The sequence below is a fragment of the Tamandua tetradactyla genome, chromosome 25 (genome assembly GCF_023851605.1).
Source record: "Tamandua tetradactyla isolate mTamTet1 chromosome 25, mTamTet1.pri, whole genome shotgun sequence".
NCBI classification, from domain to species: domain Eukaryota; kingdom Metazoa; phylum Chordata; class Mammalia; order Pilosa; family Myrmecophagidae; genus Tamandua; species Tamandua tetradactyla.
In genome coordinates, this window is record NC_135351.1 from 24,772,339 (window position 1) to 24,794,043 (window position 21,705).

A 21,705-nucleotide genomic window follows, 5' to 3' on the forward strand; every position below is an offset into this window, starting at 1 on the left:
CATTTTCTTTTTGTATTTAAATGAGATTTCAGAATGAACTTTGAAGCTGCTAGTAAAGTGGAACTCTGGCAGGGTGACAAGAAGTCTGGCACGCCTTCTCGTGTCTAGAGGTGAAACAAGGATAGAAAAATGCTTCTGGTCACAGTCAGAGACTGAGCCCAAAACTAGTCCTCCTAGCCCAAGACTACTTATTGACGTCAGATACCCTTTCTGTATTTAAAAAGTATTATAGCCTATAATTTCACATACTAAGTTTGCCTGTGTGGATATTGGCATTGGCTTCTCTAAAACATGGTACACCCACACATTTGTAACCCAGGATTGGAGCATAGGAAATACTTCTATCTTGGAGACATAATAAAGAGAGGGAGGAAGTGCTCCTTCTGAAGATAGTTAGAAACACCTGCTACAGCATTTCCTTACCAGTCTTCTGGCTTGCCTTTTTTAGTTGCTCAAACTTGAATACATTTGCTGGACAATAGAAATCTGGGCTCATTATGGGAAAACTAGGGCCAACTTATTTGGGAAACATTAATTCACAACTCAGCGAACATTGTTTGAACCCCAGGTGTGTGGTGGGCACTGAGTTTGGGGAACATGGGTATGAATGAGGTGGCTCCTTCTTTAGAATAGTCACAGAATTAATATTCTTCTCCAAAGGAAATAAGCAATGGGTGAGAAACTAAATTTATGAATTCCTTATTCCTTTGCCAGGTTCTGTGCAAGATACCTTACGTACCCTTTCCGTGTAACACTCAGAACAAACCTGTTAGATTTTATAGATGTAGAAACTCAACCTTTGAGGATTTGGGTAACCCACCCATGGTAGATTGCATCATGTCCTCCACTAAGACATGTTCAAGTCATAATCCGTGGTCCTATGGGTTTGGACTCATTTGTAAATAGGATCTTAGAAGATATTAAGATAAGACTAAACTCAATCTGGGTGGACCTCGCTCCAATATGACTGAAGTCCTTATAAGCAAAGGAAATCCAGACCCAGTCAGTCAGTAGAAGCCAGAATAGGAGGCAGAAGACAGAGCCCATGGGATGGAGGCAGAGACTAAGTTAGGAATTACTGGCAAGCCACCACCAGAAAGCCTCAGAGTTTGTAGAGCGCTGGATCCTGCTGACATCTTGGTTTTGGACTCCTTGCATCTAAAACGTGAGAAAATAAATTCCTTTTGTTTAAACTAATCAGTTTGTGGTATCTGTTATAGCAGCCCTGGCAAACTGAGACACTGTCCAAGGACCGATAACTGATGAGTGCTGGAGTGAAGGTTAGCCCCAGGCCATTTTAATTTGGAAGGAATGTTCTTTGGTCCCAACCAAGTGTTCCCACTCATACACTGCACTCCTCTAAGATGCCGATGGAATTTATCATGCCACATGCCCTAGGTGAGGGGTAGAGCTGAAATAGGACAATTAAAAATTTTTCTAAACCAAAGGTCATTTCTACCACCGTTTTCCACTGCTTTCTTGCATGGTTAGATACTTGCTTGTCTATGAGGCTCTCTTCTGGAAAAATCTTTGTTTCTTGAGTCTCCCATCAGTCATTTTTCGTGGATACAAACTTACAAACCTGGCATCAAGAAAGGATATTTATTTTATTCTGGGAAGAAAACTTGAAACATGAATATATGCTTTCTTTAAATTTAAAAAATAAATGAGATAATTTTAAATGATTATAATTCCTCAGGATATTGTTTTTCACTTAAAGTTAATTTCAAAGCTTGGCATTATCTCAACTTTTTGCTTCAGGCATAAGTTTTCTAAGTACTAAATTGCATGTTCTGAGCAACTAATAAAATGGCAGGATTCATTAGCAGAAAAAACTTTTCAAGAGAGTATTTACTTTGTATGCTTGGAGTGGTTAAGATGGAAAAGTTCATGTTATACGTATGTTTGCACAATAAAACAGAGAAATTAACAGAACAATAGCAACTAAATGTAATAATGATCCTGGACTGGATCTAATATTGGAGGAGAAAGGTCCAAAGGACGTTATTGGGACATATGAAAATGGAATATAGACTGTATGATTTATAGCTGTGCTGAATTTCTTGAACTTCATAATTGCACTTACAATAGTTACATAAGTGAATATCTTTGTTCTTACAAAAAGTATGTAGAAGTATTAAGTGTGCAAGGAGTGCAGCCTACACTTAAGTGTTTAGAAAATTAATGAATAGACAGATGAATGGATGGATAGATGGCTAGATAAATGGGTGGATGGCTAGATAGAGCTAATGAGGCAAAATAAAGTTGATAGGTCTGAGTTCTGGGTGAGGAGTGTGCTGTTGAATTTTTTCCAACTGTCCTTTAAGTTTGAAATTATTTTTAAATACGAAATGTATTAAATAAAAAGAGAGAGTATTTCCTTTTTCCAGTACTCTACAGGTATCTCTAAAGTTTTCATCCCCACTCTTCTGGTGCAAAGCCTTAAGAATAGAAGGGTGTTTTGTTATTTAGTAACTAATATTTGAGGGATTTTTCCCTTGGAGGCATGCCATTCCACATTTAATATGAGCTATTCCTTTAAAAAACACTTTTGTTAGTTGGGGAGAGGGAGCTTGATGGATTATTGTTTAATTGTACGGGGTTTCTGTTTGGGATAATGGAAAAGGTTTCGTAATGCATGGTAGCAATTACAGAACATTATGAATCTAATTAATGCCATTGAATTGTGCAGTTAAAAATGGTTAAAATGGCAAAGTGTATGTTATATATATGTTAACAGTAAAAGTCCAAGAACAAAACCGCTGTGGTATATAATTATTTTTATTAATTGAGGTAAACTGTACCCTTTGTTTCACTGGAAATAGAAAGCAAACCTGCTTTTCTACACAACTTTATGGCAAACAGTGGAGTGTCTGTGTGTGTTATGGCTGAACAGAATGGATTCAGCACATAAGTTTTAGCTATGAGGACCTCTCGCATGTGGAATTCCCTTCTGATTCAAAGGGATGTGGGGTATTCTTTTGAGGACTGCCTCACATATTTAATGTATATCTTGTTTTGTCTGGGGACCACTACTCAGAACTCCGCCATCTGTAGCGGGTGGCAGCCAAATCTCAGTCTTGAAGAATTCATCTGTTAATTTTCGTTCTTTCTCTGGCTTGATGACACCATTGTGGCTACTTCTCCTCCCTCTCCAATCAATAACATATCATTTTCCATTATTACATCTTAAGTATATTGCAGTGGTTGCAAGCTGTTACATTTTCATTTTGGAAATGTGAGGGCTGGAAAAACCTGTCTGGAGAAAGTAGAGGAGTTCAGATCTTCCAAAGGGGCCGACAGATGAAAGAGTTTGTAGAGGGAAGAGCAGCTCTGCTTGCCCATTTGTGCAGCCTGAGCTTGCCCAGCTCACTATGTCATTTTCTAGGAAAAAACCCTGGAGCTTGGGGATGAAGTAACATGTCCATACAGGGCTGATGTGGCCATGGGGTCCTGGGTCATGACTCCACTTCACCCTACTTCTTTTAGTTTGGCTTTTTTTTTTTTTTTCCCCAGCATGGGTGGACTCCGGGAATAGAACCCGGGTCTCTGGCATGGCAGGCAAGAACTCAGCCACTGAGCCACCTTCACACCGCCCTCACCCTACTTCTCTTAAACTTTACCTTTGAGAGAATATCAGGAGATATTGATAGTGTTGACTATCAATAAAAACCATCTAAAATTTTCTATGCTATTCTTCTTTACCTAAATGTTTGGATGACAGGCCTTATATGACGACTGGACTTGAGGCCAGTAGTGTGTCCTTTGGCAAATGGAAGCAAACTCCTGATTAATTCCCTGTAAGTGTGTGCTGGCATGTAAACGTGCTTTGGTTGATTCCTAAAGAAAGCCATTTTGAGGGGTTCCTTGTTTCTGTTACCAACACATTTTGAATTTAGAAAAAATGGAATAGCAAATGTTTGAAAAGTTGTGGAGAATCTCTCTTAGGAAAAAAAATTCAAATATTTAAATAGCAAATCAAATATTTAAGTGTTCAGATATCTAGAAAATGTATTCTAAATTGCAGGTAGAGTGTGGGTGAGATAGCTGAGCCTGGTGGGACTGTGCAGCGTCAGGGTTGGACTGAGGCTGTGTCCATTCTGGAACTGCTGGGAAATCCCACCCCAGGGTGCCTGGTTCTCACCTCTTGCAAAATGGCTTGGACTCAGGAGTGCTAGAGGGAGGCTTGGTATGGGACTTGACCCGGGCTTCCCCTTCTTTCCACGCCTATGGGCTTCAGTCTCGGGGCAGCAAAGGCAGCGCGAGTAGATGTGGTGGGAGGACGCAGCAAAACTTCAGGCCTTGGGACACTTAGTGCATTCCGTTTCGGGGGATGTGTCTTTGTACAGTTTGAGTTAAAATGCAAATCATGATCGATTACCCTTTTTTTTGCAGGTGGGGAGTGGTGGCTGGAGTTAGTCATTTTTACTGTTTTAACTTTTTATTTAAAATAATTTCAAATTTATACAGAGCAGTTGCAAAAATAATGCAAAACCCATACAGACAACTTTTAAACATTTGGAGGTGGTTGCAAGCATCATGTTCCATGAACAATGAAGATTTCCTTACATATTTCCTAAGAACGAGGATATTTACTTTTGTAAGATCTATTACCTTTTGCAAGGTGCAATATTGTACACCTTTTCACCACAAAGAAAAATCCTTAGGTATAGTTTTTGCCTCAAAGGAACAAATTTCACTGAGGGCAGGACTTCAGTAGTAAGAATAAGATGAATGTTGTAGATGGCTCCTCTCTCCTTCTCTCATACTTTCCCGCTTCATCCCTTCCTTTTGCCTCTTCAATTCTAACCTATTAATCTAATGATTCGGCTTTCCTAATAGTTTCCTGTGACTTTTACAGGAAAAGTTCCCCAGGACTTTTATCCCTTCTGGTTATCGTGAATGCTCCAGTTGAAAAAATTGAACAAATATTCCCTTCTGGTGTGGCCTACGACAGTTAGCTCATCTCTGGATACCTCTAGTGTCTCATCTGTAAAATGGGCAGAATTGGCATCTTGGATTTTTTTTTTTTTTTTTTTTTTTTTAATTTATTTTTTTTTTTGGTGCACCGTTCCTGGAAGTACTGCAATACCAGGTCGATGCGTGGAGTGGACGGAGCAAGCCCCTATTCCATCTCCCTGCTCCAAAAATCCATTTAATATATTGTCCTCGGACAGAGGACGCATCAGATATCAAACTGATAAGAACAGATACTACACTTGATCTTAGCCAAAAGGCCGAGAAGCGATACATCTTGGATTTTTGTGGGTTTTAAATGACTTCATTTATATAAAGCACTTCAAACAGACCAGGCACACAGTAGGTGCTTTACCAGTGTTAGCTGTCATGTGTAGTTGTTGCTGCTCAATTCCCCATCTTCTCCCAAATAAAAATTCTCAGTGGCTCACATCCATTATGAGGTGTTGTCCCATTTGGCCTGAAGCACGTTCCCCTCAGCATGGACCTTCCTTGCCTTCTCCATCAGTCCAATGGACCCATCGCAGGCCGCCTGGCTGCGAGGTCTTAGTCCCTCTCTGAACTGCTCCATCTTGCTGAGCTGAGCTTCTTTCCTCCAGCTTTCCTTCCCCACCTGAAACCACTGTCCCCTGGAATTTATCCCTGAAGCATCTCCCCAAACTCTGCAGAGAGTGGCCCCAGCTTCTTTTCTCTAGCCTCTGTGCTGCTGCTGCTGCTTCTCTCTCTTCCCTCTCCTTCCTCAGCCTCTTTCTCCCAACCTTCACCCCTTCCACTCCTACTCCCACTTTTTATTAGTGAAGCATCTCACTGGAAGGAAGGTCGCACTCCATTGTCTTCCTAGAGGCCTAGCGACACAACGAGATTGTGTGACTGCAAAGATTGGAAATCAGCAGGAATAGCTAGCAGGCTGGAGGAACTCCTCCTGAAGGTGAGAAAAGTCCTTGAAACTGAAGTTGCTCAGCATGTTTCAATAGAGGAGAAGGTAGTAGTTATAGTGAGAGGAGAGGATAAACAGGTATTTAGAGCGAAAATCTGCAACACTTAGATTTGGCTTAATTATGTCAAAGGAATTTCCTCTTCATCTTATAGAAAAACTATATTTTAAATTACAGAAAATTCTACCTGACTCTTTTGGTGTATGCAGGTATATGAGTGTGGTGTTTGCATTTTAATATAAGATAATTCACTGTGAACTGCTAGATTTAAATAATGTATATTGTTAATCTCAGGGAGATGCTTTAATGCCCCATATTTAAATGTTCTTGTGAAACACAAGTGTATCATTTCCATATAAACCCTTCCCTGCTTGTGGCTTTTTCTTCTCTTTCCTCTACATTTGTCTATAAATTTTACTGATAATGAAGATAAGTTAATTTCAGACCCTGGCACTTTTGATATGTTTCTTCAACATCTTTGCAGCTTTTGTCCTCATCCGGTTTTATGTGACGATGTTCTGCATGCTTAAAAAAAAATTCTTTATTTTAAATCTCATCTAATAATAGGCGAGACACTGAGATTTACAATTCCATAATGTCTGGAGTTAAAAATATAAAAATTAAAGCTCCATTTAATTTTTATTAATAAATTTATTAATAAATATCATTTATTAATTAATAAAAGGTAATCCTCTTTTACCATACCAAGTAGGATAATAATTATTTCTTTGAAAAGCAAATGGAGAAGGGTAGGCCATCTTTCTTTGAGGCTGTGGGGCAGTCTCCTTACATCCTTCAACAGCTGCTTGCTGCACATTGTGGGAAGTTCAGAAGTTCAGGCCTTATAGTGTCCATTGGAGTTGAGAGTGTGAGAACAGATAGATAATTTATATCATGATGTCAGCCTCACCAGAAACGCATACTTTTTTTTTTAAGGGTTTAGAGTCAAAATCTTCCTGAATTAGGCCCTGCATAATCATGAATGTGAAATTAGGGTCTATTTCTCGCCTGCCGTGTGTGTGCTGCTCTATTCTCAATCGGAATGATTTGTGGATGCCTTTACCAGTTGCTCCTCTCTTTGGGTCTGATGCAGACAGCGCTGGAAGAAATGCATTTTTGCCTTTTGCATTTTGCAGCCACTACTAGTTGTTTCTATGGATCAGTTAAATTCAGTAGAGAAAATAGGTAGTAAGTCTTTTGGGACTCAGTTTTTTAGTCTGTAAATCCAGGAGGTGCAGTGAAGATTTTTTCTAGCTTTACATTCTATAGTTCTGCCTTTGATCACTTGTGTGAAATTTGTAATATTTATGAGAACTAAAGTTGAAGACATTTAAAAGAGGCAGAAATCAGTCACAGGGCTGTTTTGTTTTTTCTTTTTTAACCTTAGTCTCTGCCAATTCAAACCTTGTTATAACCACAATGTGGCAAGAGATGATGTCCCGTTATTATTTCTCTCACTTGAAAATGCTTCAGCTATATAGATCTATCATAGCAGTTGTTACTGCTGGAAACTGGTGAGTTTCCCCATATCCATCAGAAGAAAAAAATCCATCAAGCTTCTGACTACTTCTCCCTCTCCAAGAAAATGATCTTTAAAAGAATGACATATAATATAGACTTTGCTAGTCTAAAGGCTCTGAAGAAACTGCATCTGAAATAAAATCAATACATGATACAGTAGTTTATTTACATTTAAAATATTGAATGGCCAAGGCTTCTATCAAAGACTGTAGGAGCAAATGCATATCCCAGGCTTGACAAAAAGCAAAAGGGTAGAATGTACTAGAAATATGGGAATAGCTACTGTGTATAATACAGAGTTGTGGTTCAGTTACTACGTATATGTCAGCTGCACTAATGGAATGAGGTAGATTGATGAGAGTTTAGATATTTAGGGTTGGTGTTTTACAGTTTTTTTTTCACATTCCATTTCATAATCTCAATTTAAATTGCTTGGAAACCATCCTGGAAAACAAAAGCACAGTCTTCCCCTTCATATTTCTATGAAATAAACAAGTAAGAGAGAATTCTGACTCACCTTCTTATTGGGTGATCAAATTTCTTAACTTTTCTAGACTTTATTTTTTCCCCTCTCATTTCTATGCACAAGTGATGTTGAGCTGTGTTTTTAATTTGTGCTGAATTTTTTTTAAGTGTTGATATAAATTATGTGCTGCCGAGTCTTTTTAGAGGTTTCCTCTTTTTAAAAATGTTTTGTAGCAGTTTATAGTGCATGGAATTTACTGGTCCTTGAAATCTAAAATAATTGAACAATAAAACCAAATGGCACCCAGTGTTTTTGTTGGTGTGAGTCACTTTATACATTTCTTAATTTCTTCTGTTATTGGTTTATTTCTGAGAATTCAAAATTTGTATAGAAAACCATCAATTTCATTAAGATTTTAAAAATTTACCATGAAATTATATACTAGATGGTCTTGCTTTACTTAATAAGATGTTCACACATAGTTCTTTCCGATTTTGTGTTTTCTATTTTTTCTTTGCTTAGGCTAGGATATTCTCCCCGCCACCCCCCCCCCCCCAGAGTCCAGTTCTTGGATTAATTTTTATGGATTCTAATTTTTTTTTGTTTTTTTTTATTTACTTTTTGATATTTTGATTTCTAATCTTTCCTTCTTCTCCAGCTTTCCTTTTGTACTCCAATGGCTCATTCTCATATGAGGCGAGATGACATTCACAGGTAAACCTGAAATCTGCGCCCCTTGCAGCCCTGCCATTCTTTTTACTCCTTCATTCTCCTGAGGAGGATGCAAGGAACCCTTGAGGGCTTTTGTGTCTGCCCAGCTGTGTACTGAACATCTACCAATACCTTGTCCCTTAAGCTTCCAGCATCATCGCTGTTGCTGGTCCCATGCTGCCATCTCTGGGTTGACTTCACAAAGCAGCCGGTACGAAGACGCCACAATAGTCATTGCCCAGATATCCTTGTAGATAGAGAGAAGGATCATATGAGAGGGAGGTGTTGTAACCGAGAAGTTGGGATTTAACAAATAAGTATGACCACTGACTCATTTTAGAGACATCTCTTTCTAGTGACTAGTGTACTAGAATAGCTAGAAGGAAATACCTGGAACTGTTGAACTGTAATCCAGCAGCCCTGATCTTTGATAATGCTTGTACACCCATACAGCTTTCTTCTTGCAACCGTGTGATTGCAAAATCCTTGTTACTAACACCCCTTTATCCAGTGTGTGGGCAGATGAGGCGTAAAATAAACACATCCTTGAAAAGAAAGATAATAGGTTGGGAGTATGGGGGAAATACCCCTATGTAAACTATGAACAATAGTTACTAGTACTGCTTTAATAATCTTTCATCAGTTGTAACAAAGGAAACTACTGTTAAATAGCAGAATTATAAAAAAGGTGGATCATCAATTGTAACAGATTTACCTTCCCAATGCAGGTGTTGGTAGTGGTGAGGCAAATGGGAATCCTGTGTTTTATGCATGATTGCTCTGTAAACCCATAACTTCTCAAATTAAAAAAAAATATTTTTAAAGGGTTGAGGGTGGTGGTTCTGATCTCCCCTTTATCAATCTAATCCAAGCCTGGACTAGACCCTCCTGTTAGTCCTTCAAAGATTTCTAAATTGAGGCTATAACACTTAATCTGACAGTTTCAAAGATTTAGGGTAGCAGGAGAGAATTATAGCACAGAGAAAACCTTACAGCGAGTGGCAAATTATGTTTCATTTTGGGATGGCAAGGTCCAGAACATCCTCCAGGTTTTGCTTCGAGTTAGGGTTGCTAGATCCCCATTCTCTGGCTGCCTTCCACGAGGGTAGAAGCCAGTCCTCCCCGCTATTTGGGAGCATCTTAAATGATTCTAGACTCCTGAAATTCCAGGCCAGAGGAAGTGGGATTCAGAGAAAAGGGAATTCCTTCCTCGGTCTCAGTCTTTGTTTCTTCCAAGTCTTTGTTTCTTCTTCCAGAGTTGACATCTCCTTAGGTCGGCTGATGGGAGGAATACCCGTTTTCTTCAAAGGAAACTTCACAGCCTACTCAAGAGTGTCTTTAGCCTAACCTGTGGCTTCAGCCAAACACTCACGTTGTGCAGTGGTCATGTGTTTTTAGCCTTGAGTACACGGACTCAAAATACACAACTTTCAGAGCAGTATAAAGGCTCTGAAGGCTCCACGAATCTCATGAAACTGGTGCATCCACTGAGAGGATTTATGCCTTTCTCTAGGGAGCAGATCCATGGGCTTCATCAGGCAACGTAAGCGGTTGGTTTTGGCATCTTCCCAAAAGATTACAGAACACTTCGGTCGTCTAACATGTGGCCATTGTTTCACATCTGGATTAATCATGTAGAATATCAACAGTTTAGTTTAGGTCAGACTTCATTTATAGTCCTTCCTTCATCAGGAAATAAAGTTGGGCTTTAATCTTCTCTCCAGTCCTCTGTATCTCTGTCTGATCCACAAACAATAGCTCCAGTGCAGATCCGTCCAAGGAATAGTTTGTGGGAACAATATGGTCCTGATCCAGTCAGGGGCAAGAAGCATCCAGAGTCTGCAGAGGTGCAATTCTGCTGCTGCCACCCCTGCTGTCCCTCCTCCCTCCTCTTTCTTCCCTCTCCCTCCTTCCTCTCCCTCCTTTTCTTTTTAAAGTATAGTAGTTGTAGGTTTACAGAAGGATCGTGCAGAAAGTACAAGGCTCCCATATTGCCCCCTTCAGTTTTCCCTGCTGTTAATACTTTGCATTCGTGCGGTACCTTTGTTAAAATTGACGAAGCAAGGTTGTTATAATTATGCTATTAATTAAGGTCAGCCATTTACTTTAGGGTTGCCTCTTCGTGTTGTCCAGTTTTATAGAATTCTCGTTTGTTTTGAAACCAACGTAACTTTAGTAATAGTTTGCATAAACTATCTTCCCATACCCTTCCATTCCCCCAATTTTTACATAGTACTTGTCCCAAATGACATGTTTATGCATTTGCCTTTAGATCTAGTAGGAAGTAAAAGGTGGAATTTCAAACCAGAAATACAGTAGTAGCACTAGCGCTGATGTTTACCCGTGTCCTTACTCTCTCTGCAGATCTTTATATCTTCGTGCAGCTTTGATCTGTTGTCTGTTGTGCTTTCCTTTCAATCTGCTGAACAATCTGTAGCATCTTTTGTTGGGCGTATTTAGTGTTGATATACTCCCTCAGCTTTTGTTTATCTGGAAGTATCTTAATCTCGTGATCTTTTTTTTTTAAAATAGAGAAGTTGTGAGTTTTCAAAACAATCATGCATGAAATAAAGGATTCCTGTACATCACCCCACCATCAACAATGTGCATTAGTGTAGGACAGTTGTTACTATTAATGATAGCGCTTTTAAAAGAAATGGTGCTGTTTTTTCACATACTTAACATATCTAAGCATGCTGTTTTGACCCTTGTGGCTTTATAATATGTTTTAAAGTCAAGAAATGTGAGTTCTCTAACTTCATTCTTTTTCAAGATGTTTTTGCCTATTCAGGGCCCCTTATTGGTATTTCCATATAAATTTGATAACTGGCTTTTCACTTCTGCAAAGTAGTCTGTTGGTATTTTAATTGGTATTACTTTCGATCTGTAAATCAATCTGGGTAGAATTGACATCTTAACAATATTTAGTTTTCCAGTCCATGAATGCAGACTGTCCTTCCATTTGTTTGTGTCTTCTTTGATTCCTTTTAACAATGTTTTATAGATTTCTGTGTATAATTCCTTTACATTCTTCATTAAATTTATTCCAAGGTGTTCCATTTTTTTAGTTACTATTGTAAATGGATTTTTTTCCTTAATTTTCTCCTCAGATTGCTCCTTGCTATCGCGTAGAAACCCTACTGATTTTTACATGTTGATATTATATCCCACCGCCTGGCTGAACTTGTTTGTTAGCTCTAGTGGTTTTGTTCTGAATTTTTTTATCTTCCTGTATATATAGGATCCTGTCATTTACAAATAGTGAAAGTCGTACTTCTTCCTTTTCAATCTGTGTGCCTTTTATTTATTCTTCTTAACTAACTGCTCTAGCTAGAATTTCTAGCAGACTGTTGAAAAACAATGGTGATAGTGGGCATCCTTGTCATATTCCAGATTTTACAGGAAAAGCTTTCAATCTTTCACCATTGAGTATGATGTTAATGGTGGGTTTTTCATTTATGCCCTTTATTATGTGGTGGAAGCTTACTTCTAGTCTTTTCTAATTTTTTTAAACTTTTTTATTGAATAGTATAACATATATACAAAGCAAAGAAATAAAAAAGCAGTAGTTTTCAAAGCACTCTTTACCAAGTAGTTGCAGGACAGATCCCAGATTTTGTCATGGGCTACCAGATGATCCGCTCAGATTTTTCCTTCTAGCTGCTCCAGAATATAGGAGGCTAGAAGACTTAAACATTTTTATTATAACAATCAACATTTTATCCTTCTTTTTTTTCTGTAAAATAACATTTATACAAAAAAACAATAAATTTCAAAGCACATCACAACAATTAGTTGTAGAACAGATTTCAGAGTTTGGTATGGGTTACAATTCTGCAATTTTAGGTTTTTACTTCTAGCTGCTCTAAGATACTGGAGAGTAAAAGAAATATCAATATAATAATTCAGCAACCCTGCTCATTTGTTAAACCCTACCTTCTCTGTATAATTCCACCGTCACCTTTGATCTTTCTCCCTCTCTTCAGGGGTATTTGGTCTATGGCCATTCTAACTTTTTCATGTTGATAGGGGGATGGAGCTAGTTGATGTTCTGGAAAGGCTGGCCCTTTTGTATTTCAGGGCTTATGTGGTGCAGGGACCCATCTGGATGTTGTAAGTTTTTGGAAAGTTATCCTAGCGCATAGAATCTTTGTAGAATCTTATATAACACCCTAGGTGTTCTTTAGGGTTGGCAGGAATTTGGCAAGTTACGATAGGTAGCAATGTCTAACTGAAGCTTGCATAAAAGTGACCTCCACAGCAGCTTCTTGACTTTATTTGAACTCTCTCAGCCACTGATTCCTTATTTGTTACACTTCTTTTCCCTCTTTTGGTCAGGATGGAATTGTTGATCCCATGCTGCCAGGGCCAGGCTCATCCCTGGGAGTCATCTAGGATACCACCAGGGAGATGTTCACCCCTGGATGTCATGTCCCAGTAGGGAGGAGGGCAATGATTTCACTTGCAGAGTTGGACTTAGAGAGAGAGAGAGAGAGAGAGAGAGAGAGAGGCCACATCTGAATAAGAAAAGACATCTTCTGGAAGTAACTCTTAGGCATGCCTATAAGTACGCTGAACTTCTCGCTACCTACATAAGCTTCATGAGAGCAAGCCTCAAGATCAAAGGCTTGACCTATTTATTTGGGTATTTAGGACCATTTTTAAAAAGTCTTTGTTTGGTATGCCCCAGGGTCTACTCCTCCTCTTTGATTGTTTCTAATACTTTAATCTTATCTTTTGCCTAGGCCATCACCTCTTGTTTCTTTGTATGTTTTGTAATTTTTTGGTGAAACCTGGGTGTTTGATATTTTAATGTGTTGTTGCTGAAATTTAGACTCTGAGGTTTCTGTTCCTTAGGCTTGTATCCAGCCGTATTATGATAGAGTTTTCCTTGAATACCTGGAGCTAATAACAGAGAAGGTAAAAGAAGAAAACACCTTTCACAGTCTTCACAGATTGGCCTGTGCAAGTACCCTCCGTGAGTTGAGGGCTTATCTATTCAATGAGAATAGCTCCAGGCCCAGGTATAGAGTGTCCTGGTCCTTTCTGTACGTGTGCCTTGTCTTGGACATGCATATGTGACCCTAGCCATCCCCTGTTTACGCAAATACAAATGTACCCTCTTTCCCAGGAAACTATTTGCTTGAGGTCCTGGACAAGGTACTGTGTGTTCGAAAGCCAGCCATACCTTTCCCCAGGCAGTATGACTTCACTGCTCTCCTGTGATGTTATGTATGAGAGTTCCACGAGCTGCCTTCTACGAGCAGGGCGAGCTCTGGGATGATAAGATCCTCAGATTGGGACAGATGTACTTGTTCCCAGTGTGCACGAGGTTACTCTGTTCCCTCTGGAATCAGGAGCAGGGAACTCTTCTGGGAAGCTGAAATCTGTCCCAGCTTGAGTGGGTTGGGGGAGAGGCTCCAGGAGGTCCCGCTGCTTTTTAGTAGCCTCCTTCTTGATTCAGTGCTTACCCTGTTGTTGTACTCCTTTAGCTTTTTCTGGAGCTTTGAGAAAGTTATTTCTGCCTGTTTGTCCTGGTTGTACCAAGCTGCTGGCGGGGGTACGGAGCTCTGAAGCGTCTCACTCCACAGTCATGATCAGGGTGGGTGGGGCCTGTTGGAAGGGATTTTGATAGCTCTCTTCAGGGTTTTGAAAGGACGCTTTCCTTTGCATTAAGGTAATGATTTTGCACCATCTTTCATACTTTAGTTTAAAGCACAGTGTATAAAGGAATTCTGTTTTATGCCCAACCATTTTGTAGTCTGGAGTTTACAGTCTTCCCTCAACTGTGTCAGTGCCATTGTAATCTCTGTCCCAACATAGCAGAGAGTTTATAGAATTTTCAGGGCTAAGAGGCTGTCTTATTCCAGGCTCCTGTGGCTGGGGAGATTTCTACTGATTTCTAAGGTAACACTTGGGTGGCAGGGCCAGTGGTGAGGTGTGACACTGCAACCAGAAGCCGAGCCAAAGCCGCCTTAACATTTTGCTCCACGGGGCCTGTGCTGTGTATCTGTATTGTCTTGTGCATGTGTTTGCATGCATTTGTGTCCTGGTCTTTCTTTGAGCTATTGGTGCCCACGTTTAAGCATTTGGATTCTTCTTGGCTCTCTCCCCAGCATCCTGGTGTGTTTGTTGTTTCATATTATTCCTTTGCCTCCTACCTGTACTTGGATATGCACAGGGGATGGGTTAGGAAGAGCTGTTAGACTTCCCTGACAAAGCCTGGAATAGAGCAGAGAATCACAGAATGCTAGGACCAGAATGGAACCTGGGTGAAAACCAGTCTACCCCCATCATTTTACAGATATCAAGACTGATACCTAGAAAGGTTTGGTAATTTGCACCTGGTACCCCACCTGGTGGTGGCAGAACTGGGACTCCTCGGGGTCCCGTTTACTAAGAGTGCTGCCTAACAGTGTCTCCCACTCCTGTTCATAATTATTTCTGTGTCTGGACTTGAAATTATACATGGATTCATAAGGCCCATCTCTAATGGCCCTGAGAACAGGAGCATCCTCCCTCTCCGTAAGTGCACAAATGATAATGTGAGCTCTTCTTCCTCTTTGGGGGCTTCTTTTAGTATACTTGTTGCAGTACATACTGGGAATCTGCTGATCCTTTTCAAGTATAAATTATTGAATAACTTCAAGTATTTATATTCGGAAGCACAACTGTTATTCCCTGTCCCTTACAGTGTGAAAAGGATGGGGTTTTGAGTTCTTGACAACCAATATGTGGATACCATTATTTTGAATCTGTCTTGTTTGCAAAAAACCAAAGGGGATAAAAGAAGCCTTTTCTTAAAGTGTGGCTAAGGTCCTGAAATATATACATGCTTTTTATATGCTTTGTAGCATATCAAATATTCTCAGTCCCCTGTTTTTGGCTTCTTCTCATGGCCAAGTCTAAAGATTAGAAGAAGAAGATTTATTTTCTGCTACCAGGGGATTATGTCATGGTAAAATATGTCGTGTATACGAATGAGTCTATAAAGCTAAAATAGTAAAATTCGAACGGTAGAAGTTGCAGTAGTGGCATGCCTAATCAGATTTATATTCCCCATTTCTTCAACATTAATTCTAACACTTATGTAGTGCTTGATTATAAATATTCTCACTTAATATTCAGAATTCCTGTGGGGCAGGCATTAATATTGTCATTTTATAAATGAAGTAATTGAAGTAGTAATAGAAGAGAAGGTCAGGACTCCAACCCAGGGCTCTGAATACTGTTCTGTTTCTGTACACCACACTTGAAAAGACTGTGACTAATATGTTCTTTCTTTGTATATCTATCTCTTTATTTTGTGGGGATGGGAGAGGGAGGATTTCTGGAGTTTTGTTTTAAATAATGGCTCTTGCCCTAACAACTGAAAGCCTTGGGCATGTCATCAGACCAGGGATTATTGTGCTTTGCTTAATCACTCAGTGGATGCAGCAGATTTCTGTTCAAATATTACCTTTAAAAATGCCTGGAATGGTATTTAAATTGCTTCAATTATTCACTAATTAAATTGCAGACTGTTTCCCTTGGGGATTTAGCACTAGGCTGAATTTCTTGAATTGTTTGTGTTGGACAGTGACAAAATAAATCTTTTGCATTCTAGGTTAGTGAAAAATCCTGCTGAATAGGCTAAATAAATCCACAGTCATCTTACAACAATTTATTTTCTTAATTTTTTATTTTGGTAAGACCAAGCATGTATAGCTAGAGGGCTTTTGTGTTCATTTTGGCCCTTAAAATGCGTGGATGCACATAGATAAAATGGAGGCCCATGTGTTCTGTTGAACGTATCAGCTTCCTTTCCTTGATCTGTGTGGCTTTTACTAAGAGCAGCACAATGGAATTCATATATTTTAAAACCATCTGCTTATTCCTCACCTGACTGCCACAATTAAAACCTTTAATAACTCTTTCCAGAAGGTCAGTGTAACACCCACTGTGGCCCACGGCACTTGTCTTCATCTAGGAGCCTTACCCGTGTGCTGTCATTTCCTTGCTACACATTTACAGAACGTTCTCCCCTGTGCTTTTTCTATTTACCAAGAAATGGAAATGGAAAAAAAAAATTAGGAGGAGGAATGGGCCAGGAGAATTAAGCATCCTTGCAGACCAGGTGCTTGTTACAATATGTTCTTGATATTTTTGAGTTGGAATGCTTGCTCTTAACGTGTAAATTATTTTCATTTCCCTAAAAAAAAAAAAATGCACAGCAATTTTCATGCTTGTGATCGCCCCTGTCCACTGATAATGAAGACTTTACTTTGTGAATAAATAACAATATCTAATATTTAGGAGCAAGGCCTTTGGGGTAGCCATTGTCTTTGCTAAGCCTTTCACGTACATTGTTATTTATATTTAATTCTCATAACTTGGTGGGGAAGGTAGCATTTTCCTCCTTTAACAGAAGAACAAAGTGAAGTTCAGGGAGGTTAAGAGACTCATTCCAAAGTCACACCGGCCATAAGTGGCGGATCTAGTTTTGTGTCCTCTCTGTGAGAAAGTACTAAGGGTTTTAAAAAAAGCAACATTAGTTTTTTCAGAGGTGATGATGATGATAAGCATTTTAGATTTAAGAACCAGAATGGAAGCAACACAAGCATATGGATCATAAAGAAAATCTCAGATAAAAATGTAGGAATTTAGTTCTACTCATCATTGTGCTAACACTGGCAGAGCTGACATGGGGAGCTGGAGAGCTACCAAAATATTGGATGGGAAACTAGATGCTTTTCATACAAGTGCCTCTGGTGACCTCAGACAGTTGGTGAGAAAGAGTTTGTCACCAACATAAATAATCGGAAAGAAGTGTGAGATACGTTTGAAGAAACCCAGAAATTCTTATATGAAGCTGTAGAGAAGAGACCAGAGAGTGTGAAAAAATGAAGGTTGCTTGCTGTCCAAGATAAAATAAGGGATGGATTTTAGCACTACAGATGGAAGCTACAGCAGCAAATAACGGAGAACCAGAAGAGATACATTTCCATCTGGATTCACATAGAAAAGGAAGTCTGATAACTATGACAATAAAGCAAATAAATCACTGCTGGTTATATCCAACTAAAATGCAAGACAAATTTAAAATGAGCTCTTCAAACACAATTCCTATTTTGAGATCCCCCCATGGCAGATGAATTTTGTTGTGAGGTCCTATTTTAGCCTTGCATATTTAATCCATTAAATAAGAAAACATCACCACTTCTTTCCACAGAATCTCATACTGCTCTCTGGTTAGGTATGAATTTTCCTACTTAGTTTTTGTAAGGAAACGTAGCAGTGCTGTTCTTGATGTTGTTTTCCCAATGTTAGTTTTAGAAGATTATATGGCAGATGGAATAATGGTGTTTTCTAGCTGTGTTGCAGTGTTTGAAAAATGCTGAGGTGGTTCTGTAACCTTTTGTATGGTAGTGATGAAATTCAGGGCTGGAGGGAGATTTATAGGTCAGCAGGAATAAAATGTTACTGCTTATTTCTGAATGTCAAGCCTCAGTAACCTACTTTTTTGGCTTATCTTTTTCATGATTCAAGTTTTTCATAATTTGTCTTTATTCCTGACTTTTTTTTTTTTTTTTTTACTACCTCTGTTCATAGGATCTCTGTGTTTTCTGGCAATTGCCTGCTAATGTGGATGTTTTAGTCATATACATGCATATATATGTGTGTGTGTGTGTGTGTGTGTATATATATATATATATATATATATATATATTTTATTTTTTGGCCTAGGCAAGCTCCAGAAATCGAATCTGGGCCTCCGGCATGGCAGGTGAGAATTCTGCCACTGAGCCACCTTTGCTCTGCCCTGTATTTTAACATAAAAGACATAAAGACAAAAAAAAAAAAAAAGGTTATTGTAGTAACATATAATATAAAATATTATGTTAAAGATTTTGATGTGTTTCACCAGATAAATGAAAGTTGCATCATGTTTACATACAAAAATATTTTCTTCACTGAAACTAGTAGGATTTCATTTAAGAAGTGTGTGTGTGTGTGTGTGTGTGTGTGTGTGTATGTGTGAGAGAGTGTATGTGCATGTGTGTGAGACAGAGAAAGGATGTGTCCCAGACCCCTTTGAGAATTTCTTGAATGCAGTGGAAACTTGCCCAAAGAAAAAATACAAATATTTGTATGCACATAAGACTTTTTTAGGCAATTTCACATGATGGATTCACTCTTGGACCCCTGGCTATAAATCCTTTATTCTGATATATCAAAAGTAATCTTAGATATGCTTGACTATGGGCGCTGCCTACTTGCGTAGCTCCCGAAGAAAAGTGGACAACTGAGGTTGTATGAAGCTCAATAGATTCAAGAAAATTTATATTCAAGAAAATTCACTGCGGGCCAAACCCTTAGGGAAAAGAGAGAACTTGAGCGTATGTGTCTTGAAGATGTTGGATTGGTGAGAACTTTAATTATTGGCTTCAGATTGTTTTTTTTTTTTCTTCTTTTTCTTAACTTGCTAAACCTGAAGATTTATAATAAATAACAACTGCAATGAACACAAGAAAGGTGACTCTTTACAGCTCCGTTAGACCTTCAGGACGAAGACATAGGTTCTGGAAGGTAGGGCGCCCTTTCAGTTTGTTTAGAGAACTCATATCTGTGAGTAAATATTGGCTCTGGGAGTGGAAGTGGGCAGTCCTCAGTATATATCTCTGGGAAGGAGATGAGTTTTGGATTAGCTTTATCTTGAGGCCTGTTGGATTTAGACCCTTTCCCCCCCAAGGCATCTCAACAGGAAGCCACCTAGCTTGGGAGGCAATAGGAGAATTGCCAACCCTTCTGCTCCAGGAGTGACTGGGTCTGCAGCCCAGCACAGTTCAGCTCCTTCTAGTGGGAGAGGCTCCTTAACTATCTGTCTAGCTGGTAAACTGCTATTAAGAGCACTGCAACTAAATAATGCTCCAAGCAAACATTGGCCGTGTTAGACCAGATTTATCATCCTGCTAGCAATATATAGAAACAGGCCCTAAAATAAGAACACCTCATCTTCATCCTTGTTTTTGAATTGCAATAATTCTGTTTAGCTCACTCACATGGTACCTATAAGTAATACCCTATAGTTGACTTAATTCTTTTACTGATCCTTAAATTATGGTAGGGGATCTTTTCTAACACAACTTGATAGCCCTTTTCCTACCAAGGCAAGCCAAGCATGTTGCTGGTACTCAGCGAATAGTTGCTGAATAAATATTTAAAAGGCCAGATAGCTAGTGTCACTTTAAATCTAAACATTTACTCTTGGATTTATTCCAACTAGCCATCAATTTGGAATGAAAATTCAAGGTTAAAAAAAAAATTCAGTGTTATATTTTCAGAGGTGGAGTCATTTGCTTGTCATTGTAACAATTAGGTTTGGAACTTAACCTAGATCTATATAGTAGGTAAATTGTAGTACTTGCATTTTTTATTTCCTGTTTTTCTGATGGATTGAATCACACTCAGGTTCTGACCATTTTAATTTATCGCCTCAGCTGTGGGCAGGAAAGAAGCAGATTCATTAGCCATTTATTATATGCTAGATATTTTATGCATTGGTGATATAAATATGAATAAGATGTATCTGCTTATAAGAACTCTGGACTTGGTAAGGGAGATAGATACATGAGAAATAATTACAATATCCCACATGCTAAGTTGCCCGAGAGAGGTAAGCATTGTACAGCATTGTGACCAAGTAAAGACTGATTGATTCTCCTTGGGAGTGGAGGAGATGCTTTAGAGGGTCCTTAAGGTATGAGTAGAAGGGTGCCAGGCACCAGAACAGGGCAAGGAATGAGAGTGGCGTGGTGACATTCCAAGCAGAGGGAAGACTGTGCACAACACAGGGAAGGCTTAGAGGTTTAGAGTGTGTGCCTGGAGTGTAGGAGGCAAGGAACCAGGGAACAGCTGGGGATGTTGGAAAGGTATTGAGTTGAGACTCTATAGGGCAGGGTGGTTTAGATTTTCTCTCATGGGCAGAGAGTGCTTTTTATTTATTTATTTATTTATTTATTTATTTATTTATTTTATTAACGGAAAGAAAAAAAAAGAAATTAACACAACATTTAGAAATCATACCATTCTACATATGCACTCAGTAATTCTTAACATCATCACATAGATGCATGATCATCGTTTCTTAGTACATTTGCATCGGTTTAGAGGAACTAGCAACACAACAGAAAAAGATATAAAATGTTAATATAGAGAAAAGAAATAAAAGTAGTAATAATAGTAAAACAAACAAACAAACAAACAAAAAAAACAAAAAAACCCCTATAGCTCAAATGCAGCTTCATTCAGTGTTTTAACATGATTAATTTACAATAGGGTATTATTGTGCTGTCCATTTTCGAGTTTTTGTATCTAGTCCCGTTGCACAGTCTGTATCCCTTCAGCTTCAATTACCCATTGTCTTACCCTGTCTCTAACTCCTGCTGGACTCTGTTACCAATGACATATTTCAAGTTTATTCTCGACTGTCCGTTCACATCAGTGGGACCATACAGTATTTGTCCTTTAGTTTTTGGCTGGACTCACTCAGCATAATGTTCTCTAGGTCCATTCATGTTATTACATGTTTCATAAGTTTATCTTGTCTTAAAGCTGCATAATATTCCATCGTATGTATATACCACAGTTTGTTTAGCCACTCTTCTGTTGATGGAGATTTTGGCTGTTTCCATCTCTTTGCAATTGTAAATAACGCTGCTATAAACATTGGTGTGCAAATGTCCGTTTGTGTCTTTGCCCTTAAGTCCTTTGAGTAGATACCTAGCAATGGTATTGCTGGGTCGTATGGCAATTCTATATTCAGCTTTTTGAGGAACCGCCAAACTGCCTTCCACAGTGGTTGCACCATTTGACATTCCCACCAACAGTGGATAAGTGTGCCTCTTTCTCCGCATCCTCTCCAGCACTTGTCATTTTCTGTTTTGTTGATAATGGCCATTCTGGTGGGTGTGAGATGATATCTCATTGTGGTTTTGATTTGCATTTCTCTAATGGCCAGGGACATTGAGCATCTCTTCATGTGCCTCTTGGCCATCTGTATTTCCTCTTCTGGTAGGTGTCTGTTCAAGTCTTTTTCCCATTTTGTAATTGGGT

The 21,705-nt window shown here is 39.0% G+C and overlaps 1 long non-coding RNA gene and 1 other non-coding gene across 7 annotated transcripts in view; one reads left to right on the top strand and one right to left on the bottom strand.

Annotated features, from left to right (window-relative positions):
- LOC143669098 (uncharacterized) overlaps positions 1–21,705 on the top strand; it is a 526,175-nt gene that overhangs the window by 36,585 nt on the left and 467,885 nt on the right. The gene's annotated exons all lie outside the window — the stretch shown is intronic.
- Positions 5,059–5,249, bottom strand: LOC143669418 (U2 spliceosomal RNA). The gene has a single exon (XR_013168929.1). It is a non-coding gene; the product is annotated as a U2 spliceosomal RNA (small nuclear RNA).